The 21,776-nt window shown below is 37.3% G+C and overlaps 1 long non-coding RNA gene across 2 annotated transcripts in view; it reads right to left on the bottom strand.

Annotated features, from left to right (window-relative positions):
* Nucleotides 1-3,650: 3,650 nt before the first annotated feature.
* Nucleotides 3,651-21,776, bottom strand: part of LOC311596169 — a 156,825-nt gene continuing 138,699 nt past the window's right edge. Inside the window, exons 2-3 of one of the 2 annotated variants that reach the window (XR_014778743.1) lie at nt 4,440-4,530; nt 3,651-4,179 (exon numbers count right to left, since the gene is read on the bottom strand). This is a non-coding gene — a long non-coding RNA (uncharacterized lncRNA). Of the gene's footprint in view, nt 4,180-4,439; nt 4,601-21,776 lie in introns of both variants that reach the window. The other variant, XR_014778744.1, reaches the window with a different exon arrangement.

Here is a 21,776-nt window from a genome sequence, read left to right as displayed (position 1 = left end):
ATTTTGTAGTCACAATTGCAAATGTACCTAAGAACTTCTGATCAAAGAGAATATGCCATTTTTGTCTTTCTGGATTTGGGTTACTTCATTCAATATGATCTGTTCTAATTCCCTCTATTCGCTTGCATACTTTATTTTATTTTTACAGTGGGGTAGTATCCCACTGTGTATATGTTAATACACTTTCATTATTCATTCATCTATTGAAAGACATGGCTTAGCATGTATATGGGGTTGTAGAATATGTAGTAGTTTTAGCATATGCCAGGGTGTGGTATAAATGAATCAAATGACAAATATGTTTTTAGCTTCTGGAGGATTCTTCCCATTGATTTCCAGACTCATTGCACCAGTGTGAAATCATACTAACAAAGAATTAGGTCTCCATTTCTTCATAGCCTCTCTAGCATTTATTATTGTTTTGTTGATCTTTGTCATTTAAACTAAGATAAGAAAAAAAACCTCAGAGATGTTTTTATTTGCATTTTTCTAATTTCTAGGGACAATGAACATTTTAAAGATATTTATTAGCTTTTTTTTTCTTTTAAGAATTCTTTGTTCAGACCCCAGCCCTATTTTTGAATGGGTCATTTTGTTTGTTTGGTTTTTATTCTTGTTTTTGAGTTCTTTATGTATTCTGGATATTAATTCCCTATCAGATGTATGGCTAGTAAAGATTTTGATTCTAAAGATTTCTTCTATATTCAATTAATTGTTTATTTAGGCATGAAGAAGCTCAACCTGTCCATTGTTGGCCTTAATCGTTGGACAAATGGAGTGCCTTTTTGGACGCCCTCTCTTACACTAACTAATACCATGCGGGTTGTCACCTACATCTTCTTCTAGCAGTTTCCCCGTTCCAGGTTTCAAGTTTAGGTCTTTGATCCATTTGGCATTAGTTTCAGTGCAAGTTGATAGATCAGCTCTGATATCATTCTGTATTTGGCTATTCAATTTTCCCAGCATAATTTGTTGAAGATTCTTTGTTGTCTTCAGCACATTTTTGGCATCTTTATCAAGAATTAGATTTACATGTCTAATGTTACATGTATTTATGTTTTGATCTTCAATTTTGTTTCAGTGGTCTATGTCTGTTATTGTACCAGTACCAGAGTACCATACTGGTTTGTTTGATTGTTTTGTTTCGTTTTTAAGTATGGATCTCCTAAATGATTCATCTATAATGAATCTATTTTTTCTTTGGGATTTTATTTTTCTATTATATGTATATGGAGGGAGAGTTCTGCATAAATTTAGGATTTTTTCTTCTATTTCTGGAAAAAAATGAGACATAGATTGTTATTGGGGTTGCACTGAATCTGTAAATATATTTTAGTGAAATGGTCATTTTCAGAATATTAGTTCTATCAATCCATGAGAAGCTGGGTCATTCCATTTTCTAGGGTCTTTTTCCATCTCTTTCTTCAGAGGTTTGACATTTCCATTGTAGAGGTATAGCACTTCCTTAGGTAGGTTTGTTTCATTTTAATTACTTGAGTATATTGTATATAGGAATTCATAATCTCCATCTCTGTGTCATTGTTGGTGGTGAATAGAAAATCTATTGATTTGACAAAGTTGATTTTGTATCCTGCTGTGCTGCTTTTTCATCACTTTGCAAGTTTTCTGGTAAATTTTTGAGATTCCTTATGTATATCATGTGACTTACTAGTAATTAAATTTCTTTCTTTTTTCTTTTCACTCAATTTCTGTATCTTGATTTATTGCTACAGCTGGTGCTTCAAGAGCTTTCTTGAAAAGGAGTTGGGACAGTGGACATCTTGTTTCTGTCCTGATTTCAGGGAGTTTTCATCAATATTTTCTCTATTTTGGATGATGCTAGCTTTGTTGTGCACTTTTGAAAATATAAAACCTGTCAAGAGTTGATAGAACTAAATATAAAGAAAACTAATAATTTAAAGTTTTATAAAATAGATTATTGGAACACATTTGAAAGCCTTCTTCCTGAGTACTAATTTTCATGGCACCAGTAGGTGCCTATCAAGCTTTCAAAGGAGGGAACAACCAGCTGTGTAACTCAGCTATGATGCCTATAAACAACGGCCAACGTGGAACAATAACTCTAAAGGTGCAGTGATGACATACGTAGGTTGGTGGTAACCATCAGTTCTCTAGTTGGACTTAATATCTGCTCAACAAGACTATCTTTTACTGGGAACCTAGTCAATTAGACAGGACTAGTTAAGCAATGGATTTTGAAAAAGAATCAACAACTACCACTTCACTAAAACAGGATTTATTTTAGAGAAGGAGACAGAACTTTTTAAAAGCCAGAGGATAAGAGAATTTGCTGTGAACTTGTGTTCTCTTGAAAATGTCAGGAGCTGTGCAATTACTCTTACTAATATGGCTGCCTAAACATGAGCAAAACAAGTACAACAACAGTAGATATTGTAAAGAGGACACTGACAAGTCCGAGAGGCTTCGACCTACATGAAAAAGTACAGGTAATAAAGGAATGCTGAAAGTGGAAAAAATAGTTTTCCATAGGGAAGAAACATACCAATTCATTATCCAATCAAGTGCTCAGCACTGTAAATATACATATATCTAATATTATAACAATTTATCAGGTTGCATTTATATATTTAGGAATATGCATGGGCAAGAAACTCTAATACATATGCATATCCATATATTTATGCTACAATAATTATAGAAAAAAGAGTCCTGGAATTCAAAAGAAAACAAGGAAAAGTACATGGGAAGTTTTGTAGGAAGGAAAGGAAAAAATAAATAATGTAATTATAGTCTCAAAAATAAAAGCAATTTAAAATACTTTATATAGATCCATGAATATTAAATAAAATATTTTAATGGAAAATAGAAAGATTAAAAATGAGGATTATATACATTTCATGTATAAATGAAGTACATACAATATTAGTAACTCATTTTTCACATGTAAAGGAAGAGAGTTTATGAGCTCCACAAAATAGTAGAACTACAGGGAAGACTTATTTTAGTTGGAAAACTAGTCTTTCAAAACTAGACTGGAGAAAAGACACAGGGTAGGAGAAGATAGAAAAATTATACTATCTTAATTAAATTTAAATTCAAGGCATTGGATTTAATGAGTCTTCATATGAAGTTTGGATCAGAAATATATCTAGTTTGGGACTTGCATTCTTTTGCTCATTATTTTAGTCACCTTGGAGGATATGTAAGATTTCTAAATTTTAACAAAGTAACAATGACCCAACCTTTTTATTGTTATTGTCATTTGTCTGCGGTTCAACAAGAACAGTTCTCACTGAAGTAGGATTCTACCCTACTTGAATGTAAGAGGAATTGCTCCAGATAATATTATTTCAATGACCCTCTGCATTGATTTGGTCCTGCAGAGCTGGGAATCATAGCTAAGGTGGTTCTGTAATCCTCTGTATCCATGTCCTCCATATGAGATCACAATGCAAAGCATACTATACTCTGGCTTTTAAATGGTCATATCAGACTCAAAGCAAGAATTTTATTATCTTGAATTATCACTTCCAGATGAGCTCTGCAGCTGAATTTCATTAATCTTCAGTAATCTCTGATAGATATGAGAACTCATGCACACAAAAAGTCCTCTTGAAGTAAAACAAATATTTTATTTCCCATCTTTTCAAAATAACGAGGATTTTGTAAGACAAGATTATTTGCAATTCCCTTAATATCTGTGAGACATTGCCAGAGAATTATGTATAATTTAAGCTTTATCCATACTTTGATTAGTTCCTGAACAAAGGAGTGCTCCCTGTGGTTGAATCCTTAAAACAGTCTTAAGAGACAAAAACAAACAAACAAACAGACAAACAAATAAACCAACAACAACAAACCTCAATACTTAGGCCCTGATGTAAATTCACCTGTGTTATTATTCCTCTTTTTCTGAATTTGAAAATATACTTGCTAAGCACGTTTGTCAACTGTTGTTCTTTATCTACACTCATAACTATTTATAGAACTCAAAACTATTCCAACAACAAAGAAATTACCATATATTTTCCAAAGAAAGAGAAATAAAAAATGTAACATCTTGCCAGCTGAAGGGGAAGTTGAGGGTGAACCCCACGTGGGGGCTGGTCTGCGATGTGGCATGCGTCGGAGGCCTGGAGCCAAAGGGCTGGTTTACAGCTGACCAAGAAGCATTTAGAAGCCAAACCATGGATCCACCTGCCCAGAAAGAAAAATCCAAAGTTAATGAATGTGTCTTCAGTATGGAGAAGGCCAAGCAGAAATCTTCCCAGTAGAAGCTGAAGCAAAGACAAAGAACAGAGATCTTTGCTGACAGAGCCGGTGCAGTGCAGTGTGATGAGTTTGTAAGCAGAGGCAGCCGCCTGGGGAGTGAGCCAGCCTGCACCCCGGTCAGTGGACCTGGAGCCTATTCCCACTGTTACACTGAGCTGACCCACCCGGAAGTAGACAGGACTTGCCGTGAACTCCGTACTGAACTTCCCGTAGGTAACTTCCGCACTGGTTTCTCCTCTCAGAACTGGCCCAGTACTTGCTGGGTAGACTTTTCATCTAGAACAGAAGATTTTAAAGACCTTTTTCTCTTGTTTGCGGAAAATCACTGTTTCTTGTGAAACTGTGCCTAAAAATAATAAAAATTAATAATAATAAAATACAAAATGTTCATTTAATATTATATATGTATATATAATGTCTTAAATATCTCTATCAATATTTTAATGAGGATAATACAATTTTAAAGCAAAAGCTATAGCTCATGAACTTGCTTGCCTAGGATGTATAAGGCTCTGACTTTAATCATTAGAATCCCAGACATTTGGCTGCCTCTCTCTAACGCCAGCCTCTCGCTTGCTGAGCTCCAGCCGAAGGAGATGGGGGTAAGTAAGGAGGTGCCCTTACCATGGCTCCTACAAAGCAGACTGCCTGCAAATCCACCGGTGGTAAAGCACCCAGAGAACAATTGCCTACAGAAGCTGTTCGTGGGAGTGCGCCCTCTACTGGAGGGGTGAAGAAACCTCATCATTACAGGCCTGGTACTGTGGTACTCTGTGAAACCAGATGCTGTCAACTCCCCTTCCGGAGTCTGCTTCGAGAAATTACTCAGGGCTTCAAACAGATCTCTTCTTCCAGAGTGCAGCTATTGGTGCTTTGCAGGAGGCAAGTGAGGCCTATCTGGTTGGCCTTTGTGAAGGTATCAACCTGTGTGCTATCCATGCCAAACATGTAATAATTATGCCAAAAGATAGCCAGCTAACACACTGCATACGCAGAGAACATGCTTAAGAGTCCACTATGAGGGGAAACACTTCATTCTCAAAAAAATATTTTTTCCCATGGGGTCAAAGGTACCTAAGTATATGATTGCAAGTGGAAAAATAGGGGACAGAAATCAGGCATTGGCAGTTTTTCCATTTTCATTTGTGTGTGAATTTTAATATAAATGCAAGATGTAAAACACTAATGCAAGCAAAATGTTTCGGTGAACACATTTCAACAGTTCAACTTTATAACAATTATAAATAAACCTGTTAAAATTTTCTGGACAATGCCAGCATTTGGATTTTTTTAACTAAGCAAATTTCCTATTGATGGAAAAAAATTCCAGACATTTATATACTGAGCATAGTGAGCAGGACTTTAATAACCACACACATGGGATGTTGAGGTGAGAGGATTGTCATATCCCCAGTCAGGGTTTCATACTGAGCAATTTCCTCAAAAACAAACAAATAAACAATCCACAGGAATTGAAAAAGGGTCCATTGATAGTAGTCTACTTCTATTTATAATCAAAAACTGATTCTTTAAGACATTTTGAGTCGTAGAATTCTATTAATTAAATTATTTGCTCACATTTGCTAAGGAGATAAAGTCAGTATTGCAACAGATTCTTCATGGATTTGAATTATTTTATTGTTTAAATTAGAAAAATATTGATTTTTCAGGGGGCAGAAGGAACCAAAGTTCAATTTCATTTACTCACATAGAAAAGATACTCAACACCTTGAACTACAGAAGGTACTTTCATTAAAAGTATGATTTTATTCCTCTTGATAGCAAAGCACAAAGAAACAAACATAACTTCACTAATAGAAACTGAGGGAAACTGTCTAGTAATATTGGTATGTCAACATGATACAGACAGAAAGAAACAAAATCTTCCCACTGTTTACACAAAAATCTTCCTTCATCCTTCATTTGGATTTTCTTCCCTTAACTACATCCACATAGGTGACTCACACTGATCATGAGGTCAGGGTTTTGAACTGAGAAAAAATACAGTTAACAAAGAAGTAATAGAAAGAGAAATAAATCATGCTGTCACTCAATCAATACATTTATAAATAATGGTCACAGCCAGCTCACTAAAGCATACAAGGAGCCCCCAACAATTTGGTAGGAACATTCATGGAAAGTATGTGAAAATTAGGAAAAAGGAGATGTGCAGACAGATGTGTATTATTTGAATGGATGATGAAGGTTTTAATTAAATGCAATTGTAAATAGAGAAAAATAGACACTATTTGAGAGCAAATTTGTATTTTTATGTGAATAGAGAAATGCATACACACATCTAAGCATTTACCTAGAAGAACTCTGGTAGATAAAATTGGAGAAGTAATATATTATTTCCCTCAGATTTTCATATATATATATGTGTGTGTGTGTGTATGTGTGTGTGTGTGTGTGTGTGTGTGTGTATGTGTGTGTGTGTGTGTGTGTGTGTATCCAATACCAAAGAAAAACTGAAAGGTCTCACAAAATTATGCTACTGTCATTATATTTGTGTGTTCATAAATGCTTTAGATTATTTCATCATAATCTAGGTTCATATACTTTTCTTTGACTTACCACAACACTTTATTGTGACTTCCTAAATTTTTCTTTTTTTACTTTTTACTGGTTCTTTGTGAATGTCACATCATGCACCCCAATCTCACTCATTTCCCCATCCCTCCATATCCACCCTTGCAACTCCACCAAATAAAATAATAAGTAATAATAATATTTCACTATGGACACTATGGTGTGTCGCAGAGTATACCCTTTTGCCCAAACAGTTTTACTTTCAAATGTTCATTGCATTGTGTCATTGCTCTGGTTCAAGGCCTCTGGTTTCTTGCTACCCTATCAATTCTGGATCCTCACTAGGATTTCTCTCAAATATCCTATTTTTTACCATGTCATGGAGATCCTGTAACTTTGGTTATGCAAGACCAGCCCCTCACAGGCTCCACCAGTTCATAGATGAGGGGTAGATGTTGGGTGGGCAAGCATCAGAGCCCTGGGTCTGGGCCTGGGTGGCAGCTGAGTTGGTCAGGACACCAGCTCTCCATGCCCAGCTGCCCAGCTGAAGTGCAGGACTGCATTCTGAGTGCTATAGCAGGTGAGGGACGCAATAGCTCTCCTGATCTTATGCCCTTAGGCCAGCTTTTCCATGTTGCCCAAGCAAGGATTGGGGCCAGTTCTCTCAGTGCTGCAAATGTTGAGGAGCAAGGCCAGTTCTGCACAGCCTTAGATATCAATGCATATCAACATGGCCCCAGGTACAGGCCAGACCAGGGACATGTGAATGACTTTTGGCAGTAACATGGGCCATGGACATTGACACACTCATTAGCTGCTGCAGAGCCATGGACTCAGGCACAGTGCTTGGCAGCAGCACAGGCCAAGACCTCACTGTGGCCTCAGGCTGACAGCACAGGCTTTCCACATCAGGCTATCTCTCACTACTCTTGTATGTCCAATTCTGCATCTCTTCATTGTTCATACACCATTCTGTTTCCTTTTTCTTTACCATTTCTCCATCACTTACTCAGTGGCACCAGGGCCTCTAGGTGTCTTGTGCCCTGCCTGCACTGGATAGCAGAAGGTCCCTCTTACATTCTTTACTTGGATTTTAGTTCCTTAAATACCTAAAATATTTAATCCACACTCGTCATAATAAAACTACCTCAGGTGAAGTAATAGAGCCTAAAGTCACTGCAGAGCCATATGCAGATATAAGAGGAATTTATGCCAGTGAGCAGGCATATTAACTATAAAGTGTAAAGTCAGAACCTGTTATACTCTGGCCAGTTCCCTGTGGTCATGTGTGAGGAATGACCCTGAGAAGTGACATGACCATGGGGTCAGCAACAGATATGGATAAAGGAAGTATGACTCGTGATGGATCAGGGACAGTACCCATCAGCCCTGTATAGACTTGTGGTCTTCCATGGAAGTTATATGTTTTTAAATACTAAGCATCGACCAAGGGGATAAAATATACTAGGAGGCATGATGCCAAATCAATGAAGACTTTATGTAGAAGAGAATAGCTAGGAAGGGAAACTTAGAGCTACTGCAATCCCAAGAAAACATCACTCTGGTCTTATGGCTTTTGTCTTTATAATCTTTTTCCTTTGCCTCGTTGGCTTAGAATTGCTAAATTCTAGGATTGATCAATGAGAAACAATAGATCATCTTTTTGAAGAGAAACTTTATATTCTCTAATCCTCTTAACCTAATTAAATGGTGTCATGTCATTTCTATTTGGAAGGAAGGAGATGAACTAAATATCCTCTGGAATTGTCTCATTAACTTATTTAATGGACAATTGAATAATACTAAACCATCCTAAAATTTCATAAAAAACAAATGTTGCCTTTTAATTAGTCTTCTTAACTACTGAATTTTGACCTTAACTCAGGCCATTAGAAATGTTAAGTTATTTGCCAGTGATTGCAAATTGTATTGGCAATGATTACTCGCTACAGAGAGGCAAACAGTAAGCGCAGATGTTCCATTTATGAGACTTCTGCTACACATTTGCAACAAAGCTCTTTTAAATATTCACTAGCTAGAACAATAAGACAACTTAAAGAGATCGAAGGGATACAAATTGGAAAGGAAAAAAATCAAAGCATCTTTATTTTCAGATGATATGTTAGTATAAATAAGTGACCTGAAAATCTCCATTGGAGAAACCTTATAGGTGATATGCATCTTCAGCAAAGTAACTGGATACAAAATTAACTCATCAGAGTCAGTAGCCTTCTATATACAAATGACAACTAGATTGAGAAAGAAATTAGGGAAACAATACCTTTCTTTTTCCATTTTTTAATTTATTACAATTTATTCACATTACATCACAATTGTTATCCCCTTGCTCATATCTTCCTGCTACCACCCTCCCTCCCCTTCTGCCTTATTCTCCTCCCCTAGACCTCTAACAGGGGGATGTCCTCCCCCACCATCTGCCTTCAGCCCAACAGGTCCCTTCTGGATAGCCTGCATCCCCTTTCTCTGTATGTCCCCAGGGCCTCCTCACCAAGGGGAAGTGATCAAATCACAGGCACCAGCGTTCATGTCAGACTCAGTCCATTGGCTATATCTGAACAGGAGGTTGGGGTTCTCTGCATGCAATTTCCTTGGTTGGTGCATCAGTTTGTTCAGTCCTCCCCACCCCACCCCAACCCCTCCCCAGCGTCCTCATCTGTCCACCTTGATGGTCTCCCAGTAGGACTCCTGACACCTTCAGGTTCTTCCATCCTCTAATTCTTCAAAGCAACTCTTAGCACTCTGCCCACAATCCAGCTGCAATTCCCAGTATCTGTCCCAAGCTCCCACTGGGTAGAGTCTCTCAGAGGGTATCTATATTGGGCTAATATCCACTTATAAGTGAGTATATACCATATGTATCTTTCTGGGTCTGGGTTACCTCACTCAGAATGATCTTTTCTAGTTCCATCCTTTTGTCTGCAAATTTCAAATTTTCCTTGTTTTTAATACCTTAGTAATATTCCATTGTGTAAATGTACCACAGTTTCTTTATCCATTCTTCAGTTGCGGGACATCTACGTTGTTTCCAGATTCTGACTATTATGAATAAGATTGCTATGAACATATTTGAGCATATATCCTTGCTGTATGGTGAAGCATCTTTCAGGTGTATGCCCAGGAGTAGTATAGCAGGGTCCTTAGGTAGAACTTTTTTCAATTTTCTGAGAAAGCATCAAATTGATTTCCAAAGTAGTTGTAGCAGTTTGCACTCCCACCAGCAATGGAGGAGTGGTCCCCTTTCTCCACATCCTCTCTAGCATGTGCTATCACTTGAGTTTTTTTTTTTTATCTTAGTCATGCTGACAAGTGTAAAATGAAATCTCAGACTCATTTTTGATTTGCAATTTCCTAATGACTAAGGACGTTGAGCATGTCTTTAAGTGTTTTTTACACATTCAATATTCCTCTGTTGAGAATTCACTGCTTAGCTTTGTACCCCATTTTTAATTGGATAATTTGGTTTGGTAGTGTTTAATTTCTTGAGTTCTTTATATATTTTGGATGTTAGCCCTCTTTCAGATGTAGGCTTGGTGAAAATCTTTTCCCAGTCTGTAGGCTGTCATTTTGTTCTGTTGACAGTGTCCTTTGCCTTACAGAAGCTTTTCAGTTTCATGAGATCCCATTTTTTATTTGTTGATCTTAGAATCTGAGCTGTTGACATTCTGTTCAGGAAGTTGTCTCCTGTGCCAATGAATTCAAGGTTCTTCCCCACTGTTTATTCTAACAGATTTAGTGTCTGGTTTTATGTTGATGTCTTTAATGCACTTGAACTTTAGTTTGTACAGTGTGATAAATATGGATCTATTTGAATTTTTATACCTGTAGACATCATGTTAGACCAGCACATGATTAATTAAAAAATCAGTAGCCTTCCTATGCACAAATGACAAACAAGCTGAGAAAGATGTTAGGAAAACTACATCCTTCACAATAGCTACAAATAATATAAAGTATATTGGTGTAACTCTACCCATGTAAATGAAAGATTTGTTTAAAAAAATCTTTGTCTCTGAAGGAAAAAATTGAAAATATCAAAAGATGGAAAGATATTCCACCTTCATGGATCAGGAGGATGTTCATAGTACAAGCAGCCATCTTACTGAAAACAATCTACAGATTCAATGCAATCTCTATCAAAATACCTACACAATTCTTTACAGACATTGATAGATCAATTCTCAACTTCATATGGAAAAACAAAAAACCAGAATAGCTAAGACAATCGTATACAATAAGAGATCTTCTGAACGATCTCTTACAGTAATAAAAATGGCATGGCACTGGCATAAAAATTGGCTTGTTGATCAATGGAATTGAATGAAAGTCCCAGAAATAAACCCACCCATCTATGAACACTTGGTTTTTGACAAAGAAGTCCAAACTATACAATGGAAAAAAGACAGCATCTTCAACAAATATTGCTGGTCTAACTGGAAACACCTTTTACAATACCCTCAAAGAATATAAAATATCTTGTGATAACTCTAATCAAGCAAATGAAAGACTTATGATAAAAAAACTTCAATTCTTTGAAGAAAGAAATTGAAGAAGATATCAGACGATGGAAAGGTCACCCGTGCTCTGGGTTGGTAGGATTTGTGGTTCCCTGTCCCCCAGGAGGCCAGAAATTCACCTAGCTGGAAGTGCACATGTGAAGGCCCAAGTGCCCTTGAGTGCCCTTGGCTTCCAAGTGGAAAAAGGTAAAATGAGGAGTCAAAGGTTCTGCCTTTCCCAGGAATTGCTCTCCAGGCCAAGAAGGGTGGAAGGTGGAAGATCTGGGCCAGAAGATCTCTAGTTCATCTGCAAGGGCAGGAAAAAAGATTTCTCTGCAGTAAGTGTTACTTCTCTTTTAGCTGGGCTGTCAGCACCAGGCCAGATGGCAGTAGGGAGCTCAGGGCTCAGAAATCCTGAGCCAACCTGCAAAGAGGACCAACCTGACTTCATTGAGTCAGTGCCACATTACAGACAGTAATGAAAGCTCAGACCTTGAAACCAAGAGGCCGTGGTGGCAGCCTGGGTGGTTTGGGCAGACAGAATGGCTGCTTCAAGAGCAGTGGGCCACTCACCTCCTCAGAGGGGCACAGTGGTGGACGAGATCCATGCTGACACACTGGTGAGCTGCTAAAGCTAGTGGTGGCTATCAGTGTGTGGCTACCTGACTGGAAACCAAGCCCAGGAGGCCAGTGACAAACTCTTCAGAGAAAAGGGGAGCTCTTCTTTCCCCAGAATAAATGACAAATCTCAGGCAGTCAAGAAGGAAGAATGGAAGGAAAGAGTGTTTGTTTCATGAATCAGGGATATTATAGCTCTTGTGCAGTGGGAGGGGTTTGGGGGTGAATGAGTTCTGAGGATACTTCATTTACATGCAGCAATACAGTCCTATTATAAGAAGGGGAACACAGTAATTAGTTATCCAATGGGCAGTGGGGGTGGGGAAGAATCTTATGTAGAGTTAGAGGTGTGGAAGAAGGTCATTGGTTGAAAACTAAGGTACCAAGACATCTCCTTAGCACAGAGAGGATATTTCCAGAAATCCCCAGGTACGAACTGAATTGGTTTCTTACTGGGAAAGGGTTGGGTCTATAATCTCATTGATGGTTAGGTGATTCTCCTTAGAAGATCTGAGGTTTCCCTGCTGAGGCAGAGAGGAGGGAACCCAGCTGAGGAGAGAATCCAGCTGAGGAAGGGAGTCTGTCATTGTAGCACCTAGCTCCAGGGCTTTCTAATAATGTCAGACTTTGATCTTAACAGCAGAGTTCAACAGAATTAACAGAAAAAATGGCCATCCTACAAAAAGCAATCTATAGATTCAGTGAAATTACCATCAAAATGTTAACATAACTCTTCACACATATTAAGAGGACAGTTCTCAATTTTATATTAAAACTTAAAATGAAAACAGGGTAGCTAAAACAATACTGAACAGTAAAGGAACTGCTGGAAGTTTCACTCTTCCCTATTTCAAGTTATACTATAGCATTATTATAATAAAAACACATTTTATTGGCATAAAAGCAGATTCATTGTTCAGTGGAATCAAATCCATAAACCTATGGACACAAGTTGTTGTTTTTTTTAAATAAATAGGTCAAAATATACAATGGGAAAAAAGACAGCATCTTCAACAAGTGGAAACTAGTCAAATGGTCAAACTGGATATCTGCATGTAGAAGAATGCAAATAGATTATCATATTTATCACACTACACAAAATAAAGCCCAAATGGATCAAAGACTTCAACATAAAGCCAGATACACTGAAACTGATAGAAGACAAAGTAGATCAACAATTAATAAATGGGACTTATTGAAACTGAAAGTTCCTGTAAGGCAACGAATACTGTTATTTGGACAAAATTTCAGCCTATAGAATTGGGAAAAACTTTTATCAGTTTCACATTTTATAGAGAACTGATATCCACAATACATAAAGAACTTAAGAAACAAGATATGAAAATATCAAATAATTGAATTAAAAATGCTTCATTTTCTTCTGGTTTCTGCTTGCCAAGGTCTTAGAAATAAAATCATACTAACATGAAGAACATCAAAAGCAAACTCAACTCACCAGTGCACATCTCTGAGATAGCAAGATTTATCTAGTATTTCAATAATAGTCTATAGAAGATGACACACTAATTCCACTGTAATTTGGAATATAGTTAGCTCAGGAAGGAAAAACTTGAGGCAATTTGATGGTTTTTAAACAATTGTTATTATTTCCATTATCTTTGACAAACACTTCATCTGTAAAAAGCTTGTTATCCTTCCTTGATGCCAATATTACTTTGGGGTAAAGCAATTGTTACCAATATCTTGAAAACAGTTGGAACCACTTCAAACTGGCCACAATGAAAGCACCTTCCCTCTTTGTCTGTTGAAAACAGTTTTGATGCTAGCTTCTTGTAAGTGAAAAAAAGAATGTAACTGGTAAACTAGTAATTTTCTTGGAGATTATAGGATTTATTTCTTTTTAAGTGTTATTTCTATTTAGTCTTAGACTGATATTTTCTGACTTTTCATAGGCTACTTAACAATTTAGAGACTTAAAAGTCACAGTTTCTTGGATGGGCTGTTTGCCATGAGACTGAAATCCAAGTGTGGATTTATAAATTTGCTGGTAGTTTTACTAAAGCATTCTTTACAATTTGTTTTTATTTAATGAAAGATAGGACACATAAGAATTTGACCTTATATTTACAAAATATTAGATTTTCAATTAAGAGAAGAATGTGAGAAAAAGAGAAATCTATAAAGTTATATCATCTACTAGGAGGTTGTATAAGACAATGATGCTTATTGAAGAAAAACAGTCTTTGGAATCATCAGTGTGAAATGTCCATCTTGAAATGGATCCACTGGGTGAATTTTTATGTCATCAAAAGCTGGTGAGAATGACTAAAATCAACTAGCAGATGGAAATAGTTAAAGTAATTAAGCACTGTAACCTCAAATTCTCTTTACACAGTATACTGAGTTGTACATTTGACCAACTGGAGAGATGGAAAGAAACACATTTCTGCTAACAGTTGGACATAAGCTATGTGATCACTCACCTGCTAGTACATAGCCAATAGATATTACTCTCATGAGCTTTTTCACTTAGTCATTTCTAAGTCCCAGAAAATGTGCATTTAAATAAGTTAGAATTCTAAATTCAACTATTGTTATTATTTGTTAACAGTATCATGTTTTTGTTCAATATAAAAAAATAGTTCACTAACAAAATCTGTTTTTTCAATTCAAGTTCACAAAATAAAAAATACCCTCTTTCTCAAAGAGCTAGCACTGAAAACTTATGTATACCTCTGTTTTTATATACTACATTTTGGTCATGTTTCCCCTCCACAAACACCTCCCCAGTCTTCCCACATTCCTATCCCCCACTACATCTCTCTCTCTCTCTCTATGTCTCTCATGATGCAGCTGTCTATAAAAAAGAAAAACAAAACAAAACAAAATAAAAATCAAAACAAACAACCAAAAAAAACCAATAAGACAAAACATAACAGTTTTGTGTGTGGTACGCGCATGTGTGCGTGAGTGTGTGTGTGTGTGTGTGTGTGTGTGTGTGTGTGTGTGTGTGTACAAAAGAACCAATGCATAAATGAATTCATGGAGGTTGTGGCAGTGCACAAAACCTGCACATATTTAAAGGTGCAGGAATTCCAGCACTGAGAAAGGAAAGTTGACAGTGCATTCCACCTCTTACCATTGTTAGGGTTCTGCTTCAGTCCACCTACCTGTGATGTCATTGCCTACCTGCCATAGGGGCATGGCTCCCTCTCTCTGTCTCTGTCTCTGTGTGTGTCTCTCTCTCTCTCCCTCCCTCCCTCCCTCCCTCCCTCCCTCTCTCTCCCCTCTCTCTCTCTCTCCCCTTTACACACTCACTTACATGGCAGCCAAAAACTGCTTCCAATGAACCTACATTTACATATTCTAACTTTACATAAAACAATCCAATGTTCCTTATTTTTTAATTATAGGAAAAGGAAGGAATGTTAGGATTCTGCTTCAGTCTGCCTACATGTGATGTGATTGCCTACTTGCCATGGGGGCGTGGTCCTACCCAAGATTATAAAAGCCAAATCCTCCTCATGGCTCTCTCTCTCTCTTACTCTCTTACCTACCTCCTTTCTCTCTTTCTCTTTCTCTTTCTCTGTCTCTGTCTCTGCCTTTGTCTGTCTGTCTGTCTGTCTGTCTGTCTGTCTCTCTCTCTCTCTCTATCTATCTATCTATCTCTCTATCTCTTTTTCTCCCTCTGGGGTACGCCTCCCCCTTTCTTTCTCTCCTCATGTTCACTAAATAAGCCTCATATTGTAGGGGCAAAATTGATGCCATATCCTATATGTAATTTATATTCTGCAATTAACGATGGTCTGTATGGGAACTTGTCCTATACGTGCCCTTCTTTCTGCGTTCTGGGAATGACAGTGCCAGAACTCTCCAGAAACTGCACCAGAACAATTAAATATAATTAATCCAATGATCCCTGGAGATTCAGCCTCCACCCAACCTGCTTGAAGGTCTGCATTCCTGAAATTCACAACTTTCCCTGGAGATCCGGTCTCCACCCAACCTGCCTGAAGGACTACATTCCTGAGAGTCACAACCCCCACTTATGGTTTTGTCCTTACTTCCCTGTGACCCCTCACTCCTAATTACAGTTTTTCCTTATAAACCCATTACCCTTGAAACTCTGGTATCACTCTCCTACCCTGCACCATCAGGAAGGATTGTGATCCGAAGCTCTGAGCCTGTAATACAGGACCCTGCTTTTGTTGCATCTGTATTGAGTCCTGGTGGTCTTTTTTGGGGGGTCTCGCAATCTGGGTAATTTTAGCATAACAATATAATATAATATTTGTTACCTGGCACCTTATTATTTTATTTCTTATTTTCTTAATTATAAAATATGAATATATGTTTAAATAAAAATAAATAACAAGTGTTTTCATATCTCCTACTCAGAATAATTTAAAACAATACTTTAGATGTTCTTTCTGTTATGAAGGCAATATTTAACTACCAACTTATTAAATGTGAGCCATGGTTGCAATCTTCTGAAGAGCGAAGGATGGCAGAAAAACAACTTTGAAGTAGAGAAAACTGACAATGACCTCCTCAGTCTTTATCAGCATTAAAAGTATATAGTCATGTGGATAGTAGGTATCTTTGCTATGATGTGGTAGAAATGATAGACTGTCTGCCTCTGAAACAAAATAAGCTTATATTAATCTTGAGCAAAACTCAGACACATCTCAATCTAGGGCATCCTATAAAACCTTAGGGCCATATTTTTATATCACCACCCAAATCATCAAAAATAAGAAGAAAGACAGCTAAGAAACTGACACAACCAAGAGGAGACTAGAGAACCAACAAATAGTCAGAATGTGGTGTGTGATGACCCACATATATTGTATCTTCTGGCTATGAAAAGTGTGTTCTTAATTGTTAACTGAAGCTTGCACTGCCCAGATAACAGGATATATGAATGTCACTTCCCCACCTGCCTTTACAAATAAAGGCAAGCTGCTATGGGGAAGGTAACCTTCCTCAACTTACTAGTGGAGTAAGGAAGGTGGCTTTTTACATAATAAAGAGCTGAGGATTTGGGGCAGGAAGTAGCTTCGAGATGCAGGCAAGGACACAGGTGGCTGGATCCAGGAGAAGGGAGACCAATGGGATCAGGGAGATAGGCAGTAGGCACCACATGGAGCGATGCCATACTGGAGAAGTTGGGTTAAGTTAGTAGTTAACTGAGAGACTTCCCCAGCAAAAGGCCAACAGCCTTAACCCATATAGATGTTTCTGTGTCTTTATTAATAAACCTCAAGTTAGATCCATGAAAGGCCTGCAATAGTGTAGTATCTTAGATAATAAAGGATATATTAAGTAAAAACTCAGAAAATATGAATAAAGCCTTACTAAGTGTATACCAATATTACTTGATTAATTACAACAAATATGCCTCAACCAATGCAAGGTTAAATAACAGCCAAAACTGAGTGTTTTTATAAGGACCTATAGACTATGAAATTTTTATGTAAACCTACCTAAAATTCTTCTAGAATTAAAAGCTAAAGCATTTTACGTGTACATTTAATTTGGGAAACTCACTAGCAAGCTAATCTAGGGAAAATAATGTGATAAATCATTGATTCGCATTTTCATTGTAATAGGTCTTTCTCAGTTGCTAAGAATTTTGAACTAATTTAAATATCAGTAAATTACAAAATGAATTGTATTTACTGACATGTGAAGACCATCTGATGAAATCTAAAATTAGTATGCTGTGTGTTTCTCGGAATGTGTAAAGGTATCTCTCACAAGGAGAAATATTGAACTTCAAATGTATTTTTCACTGTTGCATGGTGAGCATGTTTCAGGATAGGCTTACTGGTTATACATGAAGGAGTGAGTTCCCTACAACATTGAAGCATTCCATTTTACACAGAAACTTCTTAAATAAGAAGGTAAACAGCTCAAACAATTTCAGGAATTCCCTGAAACTGACTAGATTCACTAGACAAGACAACTGAGAATCATTCCCAGACAAGCCATGCTGCAAAGATTTTGAGACTACACTAGCAGCCTTGAAAATAAAACAGAAACCAGTCAAGCGTACTGAAAACTATTTAGGCCAACTGAGCCATCTAAAGAGAACTCTCCTCAATCTCTTGAGCTGCCTTCAGACTATACAGTGTGCTCCCAGTTCCAAGCTTTTGTGAGGCATCACCAATATAGGGTAGGCTTTGGTGATGCACTTGTCTTTGAATCGTATTGCTTTAGTAAGTATTATCTCACCCATATTCCTGTAAATATCACCAACAAAATATCAAGTTGGACTGTGTTTATGTCCGTACTTTGGTCTGTTGTGGTCTCTTTATATAGGGTGAGTACATGTGTGCATTGAGCCTCTTCAGGAGGAGTTTTGTCATACAACACTGATCAATCACAAACACATTCAGATGTTGGAAGAGGGAGGTAAAAGAGATGACTTAGGGTTCAGCCTGAGAGACAAGGATGCTGGCTTGCTTGAAGGTAAAAGTTAGAATCAGTGGATGTGGCAAGCCTCGATAAGTGGAAGAAAACAAGAGAATAAAGACTGCTTTGAAGCCTTCAAAAGGATGCTGGCATGTTGATCTTAACCTGTGAAATCCATGTTAGCATTCTGAACAATAAAATTAGTAGAAGGTAAATCTGTGCTCTTTCATACTTGGATAATTTCTTATCACAGCCATAGAAAACATAGTGTTTCAAATACATCCCATTTTATGTGTAGATTTAATAACTTAATCTTTATTATTATGATAATTTCATTTACTCAAGACTGCTTTCTTCCTGTGTCATGCATTTTAGTTGAAGAGAACTACAGTGTTTAAAATTATAATGTAACATTGATGTGAATGGCCACATTTAGTTGTTTGGTAAAATATTTATTGTGGACTTTGTGATAGATGTGATGTAAGCTTTGAAACAAGCTTTTAGTTTTCCTGTTTTTAATTTTCCCAATTTATAAATGTAAAACCTGTGCTCTTTGTGGCTATAGGCTTTAATATTGTTGTAAAGTTAATGTTAAGACTTCAACCTGGCATAGATCCACCTTCCATGAGTTATGGACTGGTATCTTGTATTGACAACTGATTAGGAGACTTACCGCTGTGAGAGTATAAATCTACCTCTTTTTCAGAGATCCTTAGCTGATTCTAGTTCTTTGTTTAAGGGTGTGGCTCCTGTGATATTTCCCTGTTCCATATTAGAATCTCTATTTTAATAGTTATTGTTCAGGTCTAGTTTAGGCTTCCTTGCCCTCTAGGCTTTTAAATCTTCCCCTCTTTTCTTTCTGTGATATTTCCTGAGCCTTGGGGAGAGAAGTTGTGTTGCAGATATGTCTATTTGAGACGAGAACCACACTGTACAGTAATCTCTACATTATGACCAGTTTTAGTTTCCTGAATGTTCTCTGTTTATTGCCAAGAAAAGCTTCTTTGGCAAGGGAGAAGAGATGAATTTATCTATGAATATAAGGATAAGTATAGTGAGAATTTTAGTTCCTTAAAAATCCTAGTTATGTTATGTGAATATATTTTTGTTTTAATCTCAGGTGTGGAATATTGGGTTGCTTCAGACTGTCCACAGCTGCTAACTATGCTTTGCCTTATGCATTAACAGGGGCATGATTTTTGCCAGCTGCAGATAGTTTACATTTAGAATTCTGGGGAATCTTGAAAGTGTGTACATGCCAAAACCCAGAAAATGGTGAGAGTGCTAAGAAGAAGGAGAAGGAGAAGGAAGGAAGGAAGGAAGGAAGGAAGGAAGGAAGGAAGGAAGGGGAGGAGGAGGGTCCTGTCTGCAACTCCTGGTTGACGATTGCTCAGATGAGGTTGGAGGTATCCTAATTATGAAGATTGGACTTGCCTTCAAGGAACCCAACAACCCTAATCAGCAAGAAGTCTCTAAGGAGACCTATGTCCCATTTCCCCTCTAACCTGTCTCTCCTACCTGGGATTGGGAGTTGAAAGGATTAGGGTAGAATTAGGGTGGAAAGGAGGTAGAAGTATAAGATTCCAAATAAAATTGCTAAAAATATGCCAAAAGATAAATTTTGGAATACATTTAGAAACTATATTGATTTAGTAAAGTGGGAATATTAGTTCTCCTCTAAGATCCATGACTGGATGGTTGGCCAAATATGATTCTCCTTCTACTGAACCTACTTTAAGTCCAATTAGACACGTGTTGGTTACCACCCAGGTATGAGTGCCGCTATCACACCTTTTGGGATATCTTGACATATTGGTTTCATTGTTATTATAGTTTATAGGCATCAGAAATAAAAAGGACTATTAATTATGCCCCTCAACTGGCAGCTTACATAGAATTTTTTGGTACTATAAAAGCCAGACTTCATGAAAGAAACTTTCAGGTTATTTCTACCTAGAATCTTCTGAGTTCTGTGTCAGACATGTATGGTATCTTCAGCAATAGGGATTGACCTTAAACTTCGTTGAAGCAGGCAAGGGTAACAGTAATAACATATATTGCTTTGGGCATTATTTGAACTACCATGACCAACAACTCAAATGGAAGTTATTTATATCTATTATGTTTACAACTAATGTTTAAGGAAACTGCTTTAGTCTTCAGCTTCAGCTGAAACTTAGAAAATGTAGGTTCTATTTTGCAAGGTGGATTCAAGACTATTTCATTTAGATTTGCAGGGACTGTTTTGCCTCTATGGTAACTCCAACACAGGGAGCAAAAGGCTTATGTAAGACATGGAAATCAGAAAAGGTTTCCCGATGAAGCTATCACTGTGCTATATTTTTTCCATCCCAAACAAAAACCCAGAAGAAACGTTAATGTGTTGACCTGTATAATTTGATACTTGCAAAACCAAAAGATCCAGTGCTTAAATAACACCTGAGAAATATGCATACACACATGCACAAGCTAACATATAATAGCACACACAAAAAGGAGGCTAATACTCTTTTACTAGTCGATGCATTTCATAAATGAGAGAAAGCCAGTACAGATACTGTGTGAGGAAGTACAAGGGGGAGCAGTGAAATGAAGAATAAACACGAGAGATAAGAAGAAAAGAATGTGTAAAGAAAAGCAGTAGCAGACAGAAATATCCTGAAAGAAGCTCAGATCCTCCTACACAGAGAGATTATGGAATAGAAAGTTGAGTTGACTGTTGAGAACTGTCACTCCCTACAGTTGGATCAGCAAAAGTGGCATCAATAAAGAACTTCCAAGACAAGATGTGACTATACAGAGCTCTCTCTTTCTCTACACAATCTGCAATCATAAAGATGAGGAAGCACAGAAAGCCAGGTTGGGAGAAGCACAGGTGTAAAAAGGACAGAGTTGGGAGTGTCTGTCTCCACCTTACCTCCATCTCATGTACCCAGTCACTCACTTGGTCTCTGTAGATATCTCATGATTTTAGAAAATCTCAGATCCTCTTACAACTTTCTGTTACAGGACAATTCTTTGTTTTACATATATAAATAATGTAGATTAATGAGCTCTATTTCAGTGTCTATGCTCAGCTTTCAGCTCTTATTGGATTTAGTATTAAAGGATCAAAGATAGTTCTTTCCCTGTCTATCATTTTTAGCATATTAAAAAAAACTTAGCAGAGTTAAAACTACCTAGATGTCATAGTGAAAACCTGTAATCCTAGAACATGGGAGGTAAAGGAAGAAGTTTAAGTCCCACCTCAGCTACATAGAGTTTGAGGTTTGCTTGAATCACATGATAGTGTTCTTTTCTTCCCTCATCCTCCCAAAAAGAAGGGGAGATGGAACAATATATGGGCAAAGGGATGGAGAGAGAGATGAAGGAGGAAGTGAGAAAGAGGCAAACAGAGACAGAGTCATCAAGATATACTGCTATTTTTGTCTTAGCTTATAAACTTTCTTGCATTATAATTTGTGTGTGTGTGTGTGTGTG

Source organism: Acomys minous, assembly GCF_964271855.1.
Source record: "Acomys minous genome assembly, chromosome: 4".
NCBI lineage: Eukaryota > Metazoa > Chordata > Mammalia > Rodentia > Muridae > Acomys > Acomys minous.
Note: the sequence above shows the minus strand (reverse complement) of the source record. Positions and strands in the feature narration are given on the sequence as shown.